We start from the raw sequence: 19,825 nt of genomic DNA on the forward strand, positions 1-19,825 counted from the left end.
TTTGCAAAATAAGCACACAATTTCTGCTACACAGATAATATTGATGAAGTACAGAAACTTTGGAAATCAAATAACAAGTTTACATTTCGTGTCCGCTGGCATTAAGTAGCGTTTGGAAAGCCCTCGAACGCCTTCTGTTTCACTTTTAACACACAAAAGCTGCAAAAGCAAGAAGCTAGGCTATAGTTATGGGGCCAGTTCATTATGTATTAATATCTAAAATCACGCGGTGTCCAATCATCACGATTGTTATCACTGACATGAATGTTTTTGAGTGCAAAGTTTTATTTGCCACTATTTTTCATGAACATTGTACATTTATCTTGTCAAGTTTTGAATGCACCTCAACTTTAAATTTTGATTCCCTTGCCCAATTTGTAGTCAGCAGGCTCAGCAAACGTGCCACATAACAGCATTCAGTGAAAAGGAACTCATTTGAGTATCACGGTGGAGTACGTCTAGAGTACGTCATATCAGTGAGCACCCACAATACTTTTGTTGTTTTTTTGCCACCACAGATGGATACCAGTGATTGCCATAAAGTCAGAACTTGAACGTACATATAATAAAGCAACAAAGTTGACGTTATTAATGAAAAAATGAAATGCACACAGAGACATCTTCCTTTTCTGTCACTGCTTCACATGTCGTCACGAGCACATACAGCAATTTGTTGTTCATTCAGTTTTCATTTATACTGTATATCAATCGGAGCAGGAGTGATGGTCACCTCACTCTATAGCAGAGAAGTCTTTTTTCTCACTGTGCCAGATCTAAAATAGACCGTCACGATCAAACACTCTGCATCGCATTGTTTTGCCTCCTCACATGTTTAGCACCAAAACATGTACAGAACCACACCTAATCTGGCTTTGGCTATCTGGCTCACATACATTAGAGCAGCATTCACTGAACTGTTCCAGTTGTAGCAATGCCTCACTGCTTCATACTTGGAGAATCAATCTTGAGAGTTGAGTCAATAGTTTGTGTATGTGTGAACTGTGTACTGTGTGACAGCTCAAGTAAAGCATCCAGTATTTTCTCTGCCGTTGCTCCTACTTTGCTACTCTCCCATTTCTCTGTAGAGGGCTTATGCGTCATAAGCCCCCTTCTCAGCTTGTTTAAACATAGCACAGAGAACACATGACATTACATGTGATTTTTGCTACAATGGCTCCACACGATTAGTCCCTGCAACATGTATGCCCTTATGAAATATGTATTCTAACTTGCTCTGAACCACTGGAGCCCTGGCCCGCTTTGTTCAAAGTGAGTTTCTCCTACTGTACACACAATAAAATCACACTCAGGATTACAGGATTATTTACTTTCTGAAGCAGCCAAAATCAGTGGTAGAGATCTATAGCGGGAACAGTCATGCTGGTCGTGACGTACTGTATCACTATCCTTTTGTGAATTAGGGTCGTGTCCCCTGAGAAATGTGCCTGTGCTGATCCGCCAGGGTTTACCCAACATTCCCTGGATGTTGTTTGGATCAATATCATCTTTCCTAGACAAACCTGCCTGCATGTGTTCAGGCCACCGGAGTGTAAGGTCTGTTGCAATGTGGGAGCGAGCGCACACACTGTTAAAGCCAACTGACTAGCTTTCATAGATTATCTGCTCAAAATGCCATGTCATGTTGGCCATATAGAATCTGTGGAGGGCTGCTATTTCATCCTTTGGCTGTACAACTAGACTGCCTACACACTAATATTTTGTTGGACCACCTTTAGCTTCGCTCTGGCATCATTTTCACTCATTTCTGCAATGGCGACATTTATTTTTGTCCAGGGCTGCATTCATTTTCCACAGAGATCTTGTACTGATGACGGGAGATTCTGACCACTGTGAAAAGTTTCTCCATTGTCCTTACACTTTTTAATACTTTTTAATTCTTAACCCGAGTCTCAGCAATCTCCTTAGATGTTTTCTCATGCTTGATGCAGTCTGATAATTGTACCCTTCTGAAACAGATTAACATCTTTTCCACGACGTTTGACAAATGAGAAGTTACTAATTGCATCAGTTAGGGTTGAATAATTGCCCAACCACTGACGCAGTAATTATCCAACGCAAGGCTCTTACCTATTTGCTTTGTTAAAGGAAAACGTCACTTTTTTTTTTTTTACTTTTGCCCATCATCGACAATCCTTATGTGAAACATGACCACGTCTTTCCGTTTTCTGCACGTTCTAAAGACAGAAAAACAGCTAAAAAACAGGTAGCATCTGGGTGCTAAAAATGCACGTAACGCGACACACCTATTTCGACCAGAAAGCCCTAAAAACCCTCCAAAAAACACCAACATTGTTCTATTTACATAACTGACGTGTATACAAACCAAGCTAAAGCATTTTTCTGGCGTAGTTGTGCTGCGCTTCACAACTACTAATAGACAACCAGTTTATCTGTATTAGCCCACATTCCATGTTTTGTTTATACACAGCTAGAAGGACTGTGTTGGGATATCATGTGCTATGCTTTCCATGTATCAGAATCAATATTATGAATGCTTTGATGTTGGAAAGGTGTAAATCGGGTGAGAAATGTGGAAGTAGTTAGAACTCTTTAGACCAAAGGCATTTTGCGTTGCAATTTTTGTGCTGTGGCTTATAGCACGACTGTCCTGACTTTGCTGAATGAGTTGATGTTGGAACGAGGTGAATCAGTTGAGAAATGTGGCAGTAGTAGCAGGTAACTAGTTTTTACAGAAATGTAATTTTGGGAAAATTTTGAATTTTTGTTTAATAGAATGAGCGTATTTTAGCAAGAATGTCCTGAATTACTTGACTGGTTTAATGTTGTAACGTTTTGAATGGGTTGAGAAATGTGGAGGTATTTAGGAGTCTTTAGATCAAAGGCATTTTGCGTTCCCGAGAAAAAATGTGGGAATTTTTGTGAAAAGTATCAATTTTGGGAAAAAATTTGAATTTTTGTTCATTATAGATATTGAAAGCCTGAATGGCTTGAATCGGGTGAGAAATGTGGAAGTAGTTAGAACTCTTTAGACTAAAGGCATTTTGCTTTCCGGAAGAAAAAAATGTGCAATTTTTGTGCTGTGGCTTATAGCACGACTGACCTGACTTTGCTGAATGAGTTGATGTTGGAACGCCGTGAATTGGTTGAGAAATGTGGCAGTAGTAGCAGGTAACTAGTTTTTACAGAAATGTAATTTTGGGAAAATTTTGAATTTTTGTTTAATAGAATGAGCGTATTTTAGCAAGAATGTCCTGAATTACTTGATTGGTTTAATGTTGTAACGTTTTGAATGGGTTGAGAAATGTGGAGGTATTTAGGAGTCTTTAGATCAAAGGCATTTTGTGTTCCGGAGAAAAAATGTGGGAATTTTTGTGAAAAGTATCAATTTTGGGAAAAAATTTGAATTTTTGTTCATTATAGATATTGAAAGCCTGAATGGCTTGAATCGGGTGAGAAATGTGGAAGTAGTTAGAACTCTATAGACTAAAGGCATTTTGCGTTCCGGAAGAAAAAAATTTGCAATTTTTGTGCTGTGGCTTATAGCACGACTGTCCTGACGTTGCTGAATAAGTTGATGTTGGAACGCCGTGAATTGGTTGAGAAATGTGGCAGTAGTAGCAGGTAACTAGTTTTTACAGAAAAGTAGAATTTGGGGAAAATTTTGAATTTTTGTTTAATAGAACGAGCGTATTTTAGCAAGAATGTCCTGAATTACTTGATTGGTTTAATGTTGTAATGCTTTGAATGGGTTGAGAAATGTGGAGGTATTTAGGAGTCTTTAGATCAAAGGCATTTTGCGTTCCCGAGAAAAAATGTGGGAATTTTTGTGAAAAGTATCAATTTTCGGAAAAAATTTGAATTTTTGTTCATTATAGATATTGAAAGCCTGAATGGCTTGAATCGGGTGAGAAATGTGGCAGTAGTATCAGGTAATTACTTTTAGCAAAAAGGGTGAATTTGGGGAAAATTTGTTTGTAAATTTTTGTTCAGTGTAAATATTGGGAGTCTGAATGTCGTGAACGTATTGAACAGTTTGATGTTGGAATGGCTTGATTCGGTTGAGAAATTGAATCGGCTGTCCATTGGAAGAAGCCCATTGAAACAAAGCGGCATTACGAAAAATGTTACATTTTGCAAAAATTTTGAATTTTTCATTGAGGTGAATCGGATGAGAAATGTGGAAATAGTAGCATCTTCATAAAGGTAACTAGTGTTACGAAAAACAAGAAATTTGCGAAATTATAATTTTTTTTTACATTTAAAAAATAGACAGAATTAATGTCCTCAACATGTTGGAATGGCTTGAATCAATTGACAAATGTGGACTGTGAAACTTTTCTTAGAAAAAGAAAAATTTGGGTTTTGGAAAATTTGAACATTTCGAAAAGGTGGGAAAGTGGCCTGCGGAAGCGGCCAGAAAATGAGACGGAATAAAAATATGAAGAATTGGTGCCGAATTTTATAAGTGTGAATGCCTTTGAAGGCATTCATACAAACATTCACACAAAAATAGCACGTTAACTGCGGTAACTAATTTATTTCATTAATTACGTTAAATTTTTTTGCGTAATTTACGCGTACGCATCATGGCAGCTGCTGCTGTGTGTTATGACGACAGACGGCGGCACATTGTAGCTCCCGAAAATCTCACACAGAGTCTGACGCTCTTTTATAACTTTATTCTGACCTGAACACATCAACAGCAGTGCAATTCCAACACCACATATGTTTCTCCAACTCCAAACAAATACATGTCTAGTCCATTCGTCATTGCAAGATGCAATGACGCATTCATTCAAGATGCATTCATGGACACTCTTAACAACATCACAATGTCTTTATTATGAGTGTATACTTGATCTAAATAAACAGAAATGCAAAGCAAAACAATTAAGTGGATATTCTTATCACTCACTTTGTAACTCTTAATGCGGAAGTACAGTGTGCTGCATTTAAGTATGCTCGGAAATGCCAGAAAATTCGCCCAAAACGTGAATTCAAGTTAAATGATGTGGTGTCTTTGAACACAACTCGTCGTTGCTCATAATAACACAGTTGAAGTCTGATCCAAATATTTTAATAACCAGTGTTGGGTAAATAGATTTTCAGACATGTGTGCCATCTCTTAACTTGATTTAAATTTTCAGTTAATTTGTCGCTGTTAACATATACGAATATATATAGTCCTGCCCTGTCATGTAGCTTTCTTTCAATAAAATACAGTAAAAATTGGCATATTTCAGACATAGTGTAACATGGTGATTAATCATGATTCATTCATTTGAAGACCGTGATTAATCTGATTAAAAAATGCAATCAGTTGACAGCCCTAGTTTTTATATTTAAATCATGCTAAAAATACCACACACACACACAAGTCTGAAGACATGTTTCCCTAACATTCATCTCTTTAATAGTAGCAGAACATTTGAATCACACTTTAATCACGTTATTATGAGCCACTGACGATTTGTGTTCAAAGACCACACAATTTTTTAAGATGAATTCACCGTTTTGAGTGTGATGTGTTTTCTGGCATTTCCGAGCATACTTAAATGCAGCAAATTGTACTTCCGCAGTAAGAGTGATGAGAATATACACTTAGTGGGTTTTTTTTGTCTTTCTGTTTGTTTAGACCACACATACACACATAATAAAGACGTCGATTGACAATGAGGAAGTGTCGTTCTGAGGAGGACAAGAGAGGTATTAGTGAGTTGGAGATACATACGTATATGGTGTTGGAATTGCACTTTGGTGGACCAACCTTGATTTTTATTCAAAGCTTTCATGTTTCTTGGCGTGCTCTCCGCGAGTGTTTCGCACTGCTGTTGGGTGACTTTATCATTCCTGGAACAAGAATTCAAACAGCTCTACTTTGTGTAATGGCTTGTGACCGTGTGCTTGCATTGTAATCCAACAGATACTGGACTGGGATGGCTATCGTACATGTAAAGATGCTAAATTCAAAAGAAAATGAGATGGTCTCTTACATTTTTCCCTTCAGTTTCTGGCATTTGGGGCTTTGTAAAATGAAGCTTATTTTACGCCTCATAGACTCCTCTAGTGCCCAAAAACAGTCACCTTCATAAACACTGTAATGTGTGTAATTTATGAAGAGAGGCTTAACTGAACACTGTGTGAGCTATTGGGTATGCATCGTACGTCCCAATTTACGATAGCATGAAGGTGCATTGTGTGTGGATGCAGTTGCTGTGGCAAGAGAACGCACAGACAGCAGAGCACAATATGGTTGGTAAGTCAGGAGGATCTATAAGATGCCCATGATGTTGGGAGTTGCACTGATTTTCCTGGGGCCTCACAGCAAAATTAGGAGTGTCGGGATCTGTACCTTTTGTTTCCTCTTTTGCACATTGTGTGTTGTTGCTTCTCTCCAATACAGAGGTAATGGAGGGAATACATTCTGAAGCGGAAGTCTGTATTTTGAAGAGCGATTCCGGCAGAAGGGAAGATAATTACAGTGGAACCTCAGTTAGCGTCCGCCCCAGTTAGCGTGTTTTTTGGTTAACGTCGAAAACTCATGACAAAATGTTGCCTCAGTTTGCATGCATTCTCAGGTTATCATTATTCATTCTTAATATATATATATATTTTTATCAGAAAACGTCTTTCCTTGTTAACATCCTATTAGCTAGCGAACAAAATGGCAACCAGAACCCGAAGTTACGATGTCATCAACGGTTGACTCTCAAAAATGTTAAGTTAAGTTAAAATGTTAATTTACATGTATACATGTATGCTAAATGAACATTTAAGGTTACTTTTACCTTCATTGAGGACTACTGTTCCCAAAGAAACAATGTGGCAGCGAGACACCACGCGGACATAATTTTCCTGTTTTGTCATGAGTTATTTCTTGAATTCATTAGTGTTTCTCATATCCAAACAGGATGGTGGTTGATCTCGCTGCCACATCGTGGGGACAGTCACGTAAAACATGTGTTAACATTTTTGGCTTTCTGGAACGGATTAATTGGATTTACAGTGTTTCTTATGGGAAAAATTGATTCGGTTTGCGTCTGTTTCAGTTAGAGTCAGACCCTCTGGAACGAATTAATTACGCTAACCAAGGTTCTACTGTATTGATAAAACATTGTTTTTTTTTGGCTACATGCCACAACAGGAACTGTAGGAGTACAAAGAGAATGTAATTTTGTTAAACAGACACGGTCTAAATCAACATGAGTGGAGACAGGATTTTCATTGGACAGCAGTTTTATATGCAACCAAGCAGTAGGGATTTAGTTGCCGAATTAATTTACTCAAATTAGGTGGTCTCATGCTCTGTTGGATTGTCCTTTCTGTGCGGACTGGGGCAGCTGTGCCCTTTCCACCAAATTGTCAAGGAAACAGCAAAGTGAGTGTGATTGACTATTTTTTTGTGTGGCGTTTATTTTGCCAGTGTGACCAGGAAAGAAAATCCAAGCAGTTCTGTTGGTCTACACTACAGCATCGGCTAGGCAGTAAACATTTTGTTTTCATTGTAAAGTTTTATCATGAATCGCATCTTTGTTGCCTTCATGCTTTAGTACATTGTCACTGGGAGAGAAATTTAACATAAAAAGAGCACTTCTGTTTAACTGGTATGTAGCCCAAGTGATTCGTTTTCACATTCTATACTATCAGTTAGACACGGGCACTTGAGTATATATGGTATTTACCAGCACATGTAGTAAACAAAGTACTACAACATTTACTTATAGTACATGTTCTCATGACCTTTATTAAACACATTAGCTTGATAACCTTGGTAAATGTGATGTGATGTAACCTTAGTGCCACCTTGGTGAGGACACTACAAGAATATGGAACGGATCATTGCATTGCACTGCATTATTTCTGTTTTCACACATTTTTTAATGTGAACATTGAAGTGCTCATGAAAGGGTTTGAATAAAACAATAACAAAATGAACGTACTCAGCACCGGCACCATCTTGGCTGTGACGCCACGACAAGAACATGGAACCAGATTCAAGCAAACGCAGCCATGAACTCACAGCAAAAGCAGGAAAGTGACATATTCACAGCAATAAAACAACAATAACAATCACTGATATTGTGTTGGGGCCGTATGGTGGCCTTGTGGTTAGCATGCTGGCCACACAGTCAGGAGATCTGGAAGATATGGGTTTGTATCTCCGTTTGTGGAGTTTGCATTTTCTCCCCATCCTCCGGGTATGCCGGCTTTCTCCCACATTCCAAAAATATGCATGTTGGTTAATTGGAGGCTCTACATTTTACACCTTGGATAGGCTCCAGCATACCCCGTGACTATAGTGAGAATAAGTGGCATAGAAAATGAATAAATTGTATTGTGTTGTGATGACGAATATATAACACACACACACACGTCAGCAATCGCGCTTATCTAGCACAGGCATGAAACCCCATAATATTATACTAAGATTTGTTGAATAGATCTAGTAAAAAAAATTGATTTACTTACTGAAACTGACAGATTGACAACAAGATAGGTTAAAAGGTGAGTGACAGATCCATGCTTAGCTAGAAATTCACGTCGAGAACACTTTCCGGCAACAAGGTTAAATTTAACACAGCCATGAACGCACGAGAAGAAAGTGACATATTCATATAACACAATAATAATAACACAATAATAACATTCACTGATAGTGTGTTGTGATGAGTATGATATGTTTTACTGAGAGTGATAGCCACTGACAGCTCTATGAACACTGCAAAGAGCTGAAGGCGAGTGACAGCGATTGTTGTTTAGCTGGCAATTCTACTATAGAGAATATTTCTACAAAACTGTGGATTGGCCTACTGCCACCTTGGCACACTTTTCCACGGCCGAACGTCTTGTAGGTTTTTGAATGATTATTTTTCACCTGCGGGGCAATAGCAAACAATTGTCCCTTGAAGTTTGCCGAAATACAAAAGCATCTGATGCGACGAATAGCTTTTATTGGAAATGTGAACAAGCTTACTCCGTCTTCTCGAGTGTTCCAGCAAAAGCCTTGAACACAACGAGTGGGCATATTATAAAAAAATATATAGCAAACAACAGAAATCCATCCAGAACTGGACCATAACAACTGAGAAACCATTGGCGTGAACGATAACGTTCGGGTGGGAAGTTCTCGGGTAAATGTCACTTCTTCCTCTTGTAACTATTTCATCATTCGAGCACACATCTAACACGGGAAATATGCCTTTCAGTGATATTTTTCATGACAAAAATAACAAGAATAACTTGTGTTTTGGTGTCATGAGCACTTTGAAAAGGCTGCATCCAGCGAGGTCCTGCAGCTGCCTAGAAGGCGCCAAAATTCAATGTTCTGCTAGCATTATATCCCGCCTCTTCTTGCTTTGAGTATGTAAGCCACACCCATCCATCATGGTCGTCATGGACCATTACGTCATTAAGCCCCGCCCTCCAACGGAACTCATCACAGTCACAAAGTCCGGTTGGAAACACTTATCACCTGCAATGTGAAAATTGTCCAATCTAAACACTAAATATGACAAATTGGACTCATTTTAAACAAAATGAAACCCTGAAATTAGAAAATGCATGTTTCTATTGTCTAATTGCAATGGGGTGAAAAATGGCGCTTATAATGGAAGTTAATGGGTGTTTTTTCAGTAGGTAACACTATCACCTACAATGTGAAAATTGTCCAATCCGTTCTAAACTGTAAATATGACAAATTGGACTATTTTTCAATAAAAGGAAACCCTGAAATTAGAAAATGCATGTTTTTTTGGTCTAATTCCAATGCGTTGAAAAATAGTGCTTATAATAGAAGTCAATGGGACTTTATTGTCCTCTTTGGACCAGAAAGGGTGGGAAATTTGGAATTGGAGCCTGCAAAAAAAAAAAAAGCATCATAATCAATTGTACTACTAATCTTATAATAGTTAAGATTAATATTTGACTTAGAGCCCCAATCCCTTAACATTTATTATATGGAAACTATTATTATTTTTTTCATAGCAAAAACAGTGACATAATTGAATGAAATGGGCATTTTGACTGTTAAAATAATAATATTTTTATTTTTTTATTTTTTCAGAGGGTTGATCATGATTACAATTTGTAATCATTTGACATCCCTACATTTTTTTGTACAATCTGTTTTTTTACACTACTATTGGTAACATACAGTATCCTAACTGGTAGTGATGTTTTTATATATTTTGGTTTCAAAAATTGTCATTTGGAGCGAATTGCATACAGTCCCTTTAATGTAAAAGCTTCCGCAGCCTTAGACTACCTTGTACTGTATATATCAAAGCTGCACAGGAAAATGCTTTACAGAATCGGACAGGAGACAAATGATGTTCCTCAGTCTGCAGTCATACTGTATGTTTGGGGATTACAAAAATCTAAATCACTGAACCTTACTGCTTTTCCAGCCTAAGTGATTGGGATTTCATTGATTTCTGGTCTAAGTTCTCATTTCTGGCCAACGAGCAAGGTGATTCATTTACAGGACAATGATAATTCTCTGTGACACACTGTTCCACCCAAAGGGCTCCAAAGTGTCTGGCTCAGCTGTGTTAAGTAAAAGAGTACGTCATGTCTTGTCATTAAGTCAATAGATTTACAAAGTCACATGTCCTCTGTACGGGAAAAGGGCAAGGGGGTTTGAGTGGACTTCTTGGCCATTGTGCTTTAATACATTTCAGGATTTTCAAGCTTAAAAGCTCTTCTCAAAACCCTCTTTTCTTTGACAGCATAAGAGAAAATTACCATAATGTGAGTTCATCATTTGAATATATCCATATAAAAACTGTTTTTATATGCATCATTTACCCTGCCTATATTTGCGCTGTTGTGCCTGTGAGTTGAAACTCTTTCTTGATGACAATGGGAGTGGTGCATGTCCAATCACAGACAAATACAGTAGATAAACAGCAAGCAGTTGACTGCTGCTGCAGGAAGCAGCATCTTGTCTTCATCCTATTATCTGGAGGTCTCATCTAAAGTGTGTCATTTGTATTACAAAGACTTGTTTCTTTATGCTGATGCAATCCTGTCAGCTCCCACAGCAGCGATGATGTCAGAGCAATCTCCGGTCAGACCGTAGTGCATGTGGATGCTTCTGGGTTGCCCGTACGCATTGGACTGGGATGCAGAGTGCTGCATACAGCACCTTGTGAGCAGCATCGCAAATCAGCTGAGAGTGAGCGCTGGAGTGGAGGGAGGATGGAAGATGGAGAGGAGGGTTGGGGGTGGGGGTTCCATGAAAGACACAGAAAGAGAGGAGGAGGGGACTGTGAGAAACCGAGGTGGGGGTAGTCGGAATGGCTGTGTGTGTGGGAGAACAAGTAGTGGTGCAGTAGAAACAGTGCAAAGGGGACTGCAGTTGCTGGTACTGATGGGAGAGCCGTCCGGGAATATTCATAAGGCATTGTATCATTAACCCTAAGTGCCTCTTTGGTGAATGGGTTAGCTTGTTGTGGAGAACAGGATTGCGGAATTACGGCAGTGCTGGTAAGGGTGTGTTTTAACTCTTCTCAGCATTGCTTGATCACTTTCTCTTTAAGGGATCTGGGATAGAGTAAATGGGCTGTAAAGACTGCTGCTTGTTGGGGGATTATAGCCTACATCTTTTCCTTTTCTGCTTCAATGTGTACATGTTCTCTACCCATGCATGTGATGCAAACTTTTACTGCCGATAAATGGTAGGGAGGCGGGGTCTCAATCTGGATTATTGTCATTGATTATGCCTTGGTTAGCCCACTAAGGTCTCCTTTCTGGAGAGTAGCTGCCCCGCTGACAGATGCTTCAGTTGCTCCTCAGAGAACGTCTCTCACAAACCTCCTTGAACATTGAGCAACACCACAAGTGGAGCCGAAAGAACGGACCCTAAAATAACTCCTCCCCATTGTGTTTTCACCATAACGTAGCAAAACACACAAGTGAGTGTGTGCTGTGTATTTTGTAAGTAGTCCGAGGATGACAGTTGTGCTGAAGATGCTAGAACAGAAGGTGGGATTTCATACAGTGCTGCAGGATGCTCTTTTTTTCCCACTGTCTCTCATGGGACATATACCACTGGCAACACCGAGGTGACAGTACAAGGACAAAGCCTATCTTGGGCTGCTTGTAGTTCCACATTAGGACAGTCATTAGCAGAGATTTTGTGACTTAAATTTGAATTCACTGCTGCATCCATCTCAATTCCTATAAATAGCAAGGTTATCATTTTAGAAGTGTTATTGAAAGCTGGGGAGTCTGAATCTGTGCAGCTGTGAAGAAAATATCCTGATCCTGTCCTGATCTTGAAATATAACCCAGGTTTGTTCCTTCCCCAGAGACTCTGGTGTGGTGTAATTATCAGAGACAGTTAATGGCCGGTATTCGGAGTGGTCACATGATTGCTCAACTTCCTGAAAAACAGTACCTAAGTGTACAGCAGATCATATGAGGGATCGTGTTATATTGACAGTGTATACAGCATATGTTTACCTCTGAACTAGCAATGAACAGAGGGCTGTTTGATGCTGAGCTCTCTGGCTCTAAAAGATTCAGGCAGGCTCATTAAGTGTGAACCTCAGGCAGCCGCATCCTGTGGCTCTCACACAGACAAATACTCTCTGAGTCTCTCATGCAAACCCAGAAAAATGAGCGAATGGTTTGAAGTTCACCAATCTTATTTCTGTTTTCAATTGGCTCCCGCCGTGAAGGCAGCTGGTGGCCAAATGCTCGGTCTGCTCCACGAAGAAGAAAGAATAGAAGCGCATGCTATATTCTCCTGTATTGTTTTGAAGCTTCTTGGAGCCACTTGCTGGTTTTGGCCTCAACCTATGTGATGGTTTTTGCACACAATGGCGGGTGTTGAAATTGCCGTACTGTGCTAATGGTGCATTTTATTTGATGTTTCATTGTTACAATAGGGATGTGCGGATCAGTACTAAAATATTGATACTTCCGATACCACCTCTCAATGCTGTAAAATTGATCCTCAAAACAAAATATCGATACTATTGATACTTCAGTCCTTTGAGGTGATGTTTGCCTGAAATGTTTGTCTGTTGAGTTGAGTTTTCATTGTTATGGTGGTTCTTAATTAGTCATTTATTTTATTGGCTTTATTATTTTACTTATTTTCTTTTTTATATTATTTAAAATACAATTTTCACATATTTCATATGATTTTGTCCTGTTTCTTCTGTTGTTGTATATTAGCTTGGCGATATTGTAAATCACTCCGCTACCCCAAAATACTTCAGGGTTTAAAACAAATTCATTCTTTCATTCATTTTCTATGCCACATGTCCTCACTAGGGTCATGGGGGTATGCTATCACAGCTGACCCTGGACTGGACACCAGCCAATCACACATCGACAAACTACCTTTCACACTCACATTCATACCTATGGACAATTTAGAGTTGCCAATTAATCTAACATGCATATTTTTGGAATGTGGGAGGAAGCAGGAGTACCCGGAGAAAACCCACGCACGAATGGGGAGAACATGCAAACTCCACACAGAGATGCTAACCACTAGGCCACCATGCAGTCCCTAAAATAAATTATTAAATACATTAATTTGATTAATTTATTTTATTTGTGTAAAGCAGTTTTTGTACTATTTGACGCCAACCTGAATTTAATTTGATGCATGTTTTGGAGTAATACAAATACTTGGGAAATAAATTGTTCAACAATTTATTTTTCAGTTCAAGATAACATAACTAACGGAATAAAATAACACAAATAAACATCTTCATTAAATAGAAATCTGTCCTGCTTTACAGCATACCGCTCTGTTATGACCGAGTGGATAGCATGTTGGCCACACAGTCAGAAGATCGGGAAGGTCTGGGTTCGAATCTTCGCTTGGGCATCTCTGTGTGGAGTTTGCATGTTCTCCCCGTGTGTGCATAGGTTTTCTCCGGGTACTCCGGGTTCCTCCCACATTCCAAAAACATGCATGTTAGGTTTGGCCATTCCATAGGTATGGATGTGAGTGTGAATGGGTGTCTGTATGTGCCCTGCGATTGACTGGCGACCGGTCCAGGGTGTACCCCGCCTCATAGGATAGACTCCAAAATACCCCCGCGACCTCAATTAGGATAAGCAGCATAGAAAATGGATGGATGGACCTCTCTGTTATGACAGCAAATGGAGGCACAGTGCAACGTCCCCACAGAGTCACACAGAGTCTGACGCTCTTCTATAGCTTTATTCTGACCTGAACTCTTTATTCACACCTGAAAAGTTATTGCTTGATTTCAATAGTGTTTCTCACCTTCTTTAGCAACTTTCTTTGGCTGCATATTAGTTTATTTATGCAGACAGTTTTTGCAGAAACACCACTGAATTCAAGAAATAACTCAAGGTAAAACACTTGTCTGCGTTGAGCTCGCTGCGACATCGTGTCTTTGGCAAGAGCCACGTCTTCGGTGAAGGTAAAGGTTCATTTGTCCCTTTTAATTATATGTATTTCAAATAGTTTTTTGCATCAATCCATCTTCTATGCCGCTTATCCTAATTAGGGTCGCGGTGGGATGCTGGAGCGGGGTACACCCTGGACTGGTCGCCAGCCAATTGCAGGGCACATATAGACATACTGTCATTCACGCTCACATTCATACCTATGGACAATTTAGACTTGCCAATTAACCTAACATGCATGTTTTTGGAATATGGGAGGATGCAAACATGCAAAACCCATGCATGGGGAGAACATGCAAACTCCACACAGAGATGCCCAAGCAGAGAATGGAACCCTGGTCTTCCCGATGCCCTGACTGTGTGGCCAAAATGCTAACAAAATGCTAACCACTATAAAAACATGTTCTATGTTAACATTTTTGGCTTTCTGAAACGGACTCATTGGATTTACATGATTTCTTTTGGGAAAAATTGATTCAGTTAGCGCACGTTTGAGTCTGAGCTTCTGGAACGGATCAATGATGCAAACCGAGGTTCCACTGTATATGTATCTCCAACTCGCAAACACGTTTCCCCGTTCATCCTCGGAACAAGACGTTCTCATTCTCACCACACTGCCACAAGGTACATTCGCAGACACTCCAAATTCTTAACATCACAACAAAATCGTTATTATGCATGCATGTGTGGTCTAAATAAACAGAAAGAAAAAGAAAACCATACGTAGATATTCTTCTATAAATCTAAGAAAATGCACTCAAAACGTGATTTCAACTTAAATGACGGGTGTCTCATTTCTCATAATAACACAGTTGAGCGTTAAACGTTCTGCTACTATTAAATAGACTAGATTTTCAAACGCGTGGTATCGTTTAGCTTGATTACAAGTTTCAGTTCATAGAAATATACAAGTATACTCAATAATTAAGTTCTGTCATTTATCTTTATGTGGATAAATCCAGTAAAAATGGGCATATTTCAGACATAGTTGCAAATGGTGATTAATCATGATCAATACATTTGAAACCTGTAAGTAATCTGATTAAAAATGTTAATCATTTGCCAGCCCTTAAAAAGTAACAAGTGCGTCTGTCTTCTCAAAGGGCTGTAGATTGGTTTGATGCTTTGCAAGATGGATTTCTTTGAAATCACTCGCCTGTATTGTTGCCATTTCAGCTGCCTTGAGTATGTTTGTCCGGGGTTTTACTGCATACAAGGAGTTCTCAGTTAGTTAAATAGTTTAACATTTTAAATGTTGCTCATGTATTTAACATAAATAAGAAACCAGCACATCTTAACTTCCCTGGTAAAATGTTCCCTCTCTTTAGCTTAATCCGTACATGCAAGTTTAAAAAATGACTTCATTTTTTAATGTTCTTCCTGTCGTCTCCACTGGTTGCCTGGCAACTGCTAAAGGCCAAAAATAGTACCCTCCCATCAACTTTGTTCAGTAGTATTCTGAAAAGAGATATAAATTCTTAATTGTTGAGATTTAGCGCTAAGATAGTTGTGGTTTGTTCACAGTCATGGGTACCAGCATGTTTTAATTACGTACAGTTTCTTGGTATTTTGGAACTGGATGCAGCCCATCTGCAGTGCTGCTGGGGCCATCTCCTTGCACGCATTTTCCCCACGCAGTTTTACATGCAGATTGGGTCACTATCTCAGTGACAGAATGATTAATCGACCTATCAGGGGACAGAGAGAGGGGCTGTGCTGAGGGCCAGAGGGAGGATGTATGGCAACTGGCTGTAAATGATCCCTGCAAACACAGGCTCCTCCCACCCCTCTTTCAAGACTCCCTCATGATAATAGCTGAGTCACATTGGGCTGCAGGTGAGAATAAGCATTGTTTTATCTGCACAAGCACGTTTGTAAATAAGCCTCTGTGGACCGCCCTTTGGGCCAGCACACAGTGAGATATACGAGTGCGAGGCCTTCCTCTAACTCTCCAGTGAGGTGATGTGCAAGGCACCTTTGTGACATCCTTATCTCGGCTGCTGCCCTCTGATCAGCGCTGGCTGGCACTGTCAGGCTTTCCTGAACAAATTACATTATGTTGATGCAGCTGCCACACTGAATCATGCGCGCAATCTTTTCTTGTGGATTGTTGTTTGTTGATTTGTTGTGTTTTTGCATCTTGAGTGTATATCTGCAACCCTGAGGGGAAGCACGGGGACGTGATGCCGAAGTAGGGGGGGAATTCTGCGAAGCAAGTTTAGTTGGTTAGCGAGGTGTGTTCAGCGAAGGTAGCTCTCTTTTAAAGCGGTTCTATCACCATGGTAACAGGCTAAAAACATAACCTGGTCCCGATGAGGTTATGTGCAGACTTTCAGCTTAAAATCGGCTATGAAAGCGCTGCTGTTTAACTGTGAGATGGCATCACCATTTTTTAAGAACCCGGTGGACCGGTGCACCTAATTAGCCTGAGGAAGCACTCTGAGGCATCAACCAACTGGATGGAAGCACTTCCTTATTATAACAAAAAGGTCACCACGAAACACGTCAACACTCCCACCTAGTGGTCACAACAAGATAGAGCATTTAGCAGTAAAATATGACAACGTAGACATATTTCAAAGATTAACAAAGACAGTTGTTGTTCCAAATTATTTGTAGTTATAATGGAGAAGTGTTAATATGTCAAAGTTGTGCAATGTTGAGCGCTGATAAATAAAAAGACGAGTAGGCTATAGCTAGTATAATAATCAGTGTTAACGTGCGCATTTACACACTCAGCTTTATTCAGCCAGAGGTCCTCCCTCGTTCTATTGGCGGCAACAGTGTTGCTTTGGACAGTACCGTAATAACCCTTTTTGACTGCTCATAATGCGCCATAATAATTACTTGCTCATACACCGGCTGGGATCTCTTCATTTTTGTGCGGAAGTAGAATAATATGACGTCAAATGCCCCCTTTTCTATGAAAGCGCACTGAGCACAAACCAAGAATTGGACTTGACGAAGTAAGTTGATAACCACCATTGCAGCACCATTTAACTTTGTTTGGTGAACTTAGGTTTTGTTGAGCTGCATCTTGAGCACACAGCCTGGGTTGGTAGAGTCACTTTTGCAGAATACCCCCTAAATGCCTTACCCTGAATGGTAGCATAAGCAATTTTGCTGACTGATGCAGATCAGTTGTGGAGTGAGCAAGAATCTTTTTAGCTTGTCGTGCTAATCTCTTCCTACAAATGTGGATTGTTTTGAGTACGATACACTACCTTAAAAAGAAATTCATAGTTTCTGAATTAATAAGGACATATTCATTTTGTTAATTCCTGGCAATGTGACATTTTTGTCCAATACATATTCCAAAAAATGGCCGCACAGTAGCCTAGTTGTGAGCGCATCAGCCTCACAGAGATCTCAGTTTCTCCCATATCCCAAAATCATGCATGTTAGGCTCATTGGAGAATCTAAATTGTCCATAGGTGTGAATATGTATGGTAGTATGAAATACTCCTCTTGGAACCTAATAACTTTATGCAGAGAGGATATACTGTAGAATATACACAAGTTGTGTCGACGCTTCTCAATTAATGAATCCAGATAAACACAGCTTTGATGGGCTTAAGTTCGTCTTGGCGGGTGCTGCCATTGTTGCGTGACATCAGACAAGCTGCAGAACTGTGAGGAAAGAACTTTGAGGGAAATGTCATTGCATTTTCGGAGGTTGGAATGAATGTGTGTGGACCATCAAGCTTACTTGCTATCATCACTAATAGACAACAAGTGTTAGGATAACTTGGTTCATGAGTTAACCAAATTAACCCATCTGGTAACACAATCAACATCCAGCAAAAGCACCATAATAAGATAAAGCAAAGCAGCAAACATTTTTTTACATGTTAGTCCATTTGTTTTACTTGTTTAGTGGTCTCTTGCTTCCGGACTTATTTGATCAGTGTTAAAACCACTGTTATGTTGTTGCATCCAGACATCCAGGATTAATGACTAAAATGAGTTTAACCAACCCAAAACATGAGTGTCTATGGTTGCACAAAGCCCAAGCCAGGATGAGCAGACACAGATTAATCAAGCCAGGTGAAACCAATCCCGGATCAGTGCGCTTTTGCGGCTTCCTTAAATAGACCCTGCTATCGATCACACAGTCACCGTTTCACCGAGACAACGAGAGCGGCATACTTTCCCCCCGATGGAAGCATAAATCGTCATGGAGGCTTACAAGGAGTAAACGCAACACATCCACAGTCATAAAAAAAAGAGAGAAAGTGTGGTAGAGGAAGTCTGCAATACTTTGTGCGTAAGTAGTGCACAAATACACACTCACTGCTCCGTTGGAACCATCATAATTAAAATCCAAATAGTTAATTAATGTTTTGTCGTTGCTTGTTTAACAAATCAGGAACAGCGGTTTAGAGTAATATCTGTGAACTCTGGATTGCTCTATTAGCACATCACCGTTACTCGCTCGTCGCTTCGACAGCATATATACGTCCGGTTTCCCCACTCGAGCACTTTCTGGGTAATGTAGTACACATCCACTTTAACAAACACAATTAACACCTCAGAAAACGTAGTCGCACTGTGATTATGAATCCGTTTAATTGACTGCCGATGTGAGTGACACTGTGTCAATGTAGTCATCCATCAGACTGGAGAGCTTTTTATCTTGTAGATGTGTGTTTGCATTTATATGGGATGTGTATTTTATGCATAACTTATGGGAGACTGTAAGTGATCTAATACATGATCCAATGGTTGCAACATCATCTAAAATCCTTTATCTACAATGATCTTAATGAATGATGACAAATGTTGAAATAATGACAGTGGGTGTAGCTGAATGTGGTAACAATGTGTAGTGGGCAGTGGATTAACTATTAGTTTTTATTTATGGTGACTGCTGACTGAGATAAGGGATGAGATTAAATAGATCCTGGGCCTTAGCCTGGTCTGGAGCAGGCGAACGCCACAGAAAAACATCTCCATGGTAACTTATGTCAGAACATATCCCACTTTCCACTATCCCACTTCGGATATGTTGAGCCAGGATAACTAAGATATCCTGGCTTAATCCCTTATCCTACTTTTGTGCATTTCCCAAATTAACAGACACAGAATTAACAGAACCAGGTTAGACTTAACAGGTCAGATCAAATTAAATAATGCTGGCAACGACACAATTTGGGACACTATAAGAACAAAGTAAAGTTCAAAGTACTCTGGACGAATACAATCAGTGAAATAAACTGGGCTGATTCAACACGTCTCTGGTCACTTATTATTTTGCTGCATGAACGCAAGCTGTTTGTCAGCGGGGGTGATTCTCCCTGAGGTGAATCTATATGTTTATCACAGAAAGTTGAGATGGTGAAATTGCTTCAATTACAGATAATTTGCAGCTTTGTTCCCGGACTCTTTGTACTCTATGGTAATTCACTCCTGTCGAAATGAGCCCGGAGCTCCCAAAGTCGCA

At 39.7% G+C, this 19,825-nt stretch overlaps 1 protein-coding gene across 5 annotated transcripts in view; it reads left to right on the plus strand.

The window, feature by feature from the left end:
- The window catches only part of LOC129182920 (synaptotagmin-2-like), a 90,903-nt gene that overhangs the window by 43,538 nt on the left and 27,540 nt on the right, over positions 1 to 19,825 (plus strand). The window contains exon 1 of one of the 5 annotated variants that reach the window (XM_054779605.1): positions 11,279 to 11,469. The exons of the other annotated variants lie outside the window; for them this stretch is intronic. The gene's annotated coding sequence lies outside the window, so the exon portion shown is untranslated. Of the gene's footprint in view, positions 1 to 11,278; positions 11,470 to 19,825 lie in introns of those variants that run through there. 5 annotated transcript variants of the gene reach the window in all.

The sequence above is a fragment of the Dunckerocampus dactyliophorus genome, chromosome 1, assembly GCF_027744805.1.
Source record: "Dunckerocampus dactyliophorus isolate RoL2022-P2 chromosome 1, RoL_Ddac_1.1, whole genome shotgun sequence".
In the NCBI taxonomy this organism is placed as follows: Eukaryota; Metazoa; Chordata; class Actinopteri; order Syngnathiformes; family Syngnathidae; genus Dunckerocampus; species Dunckerocampus dactyliophorus.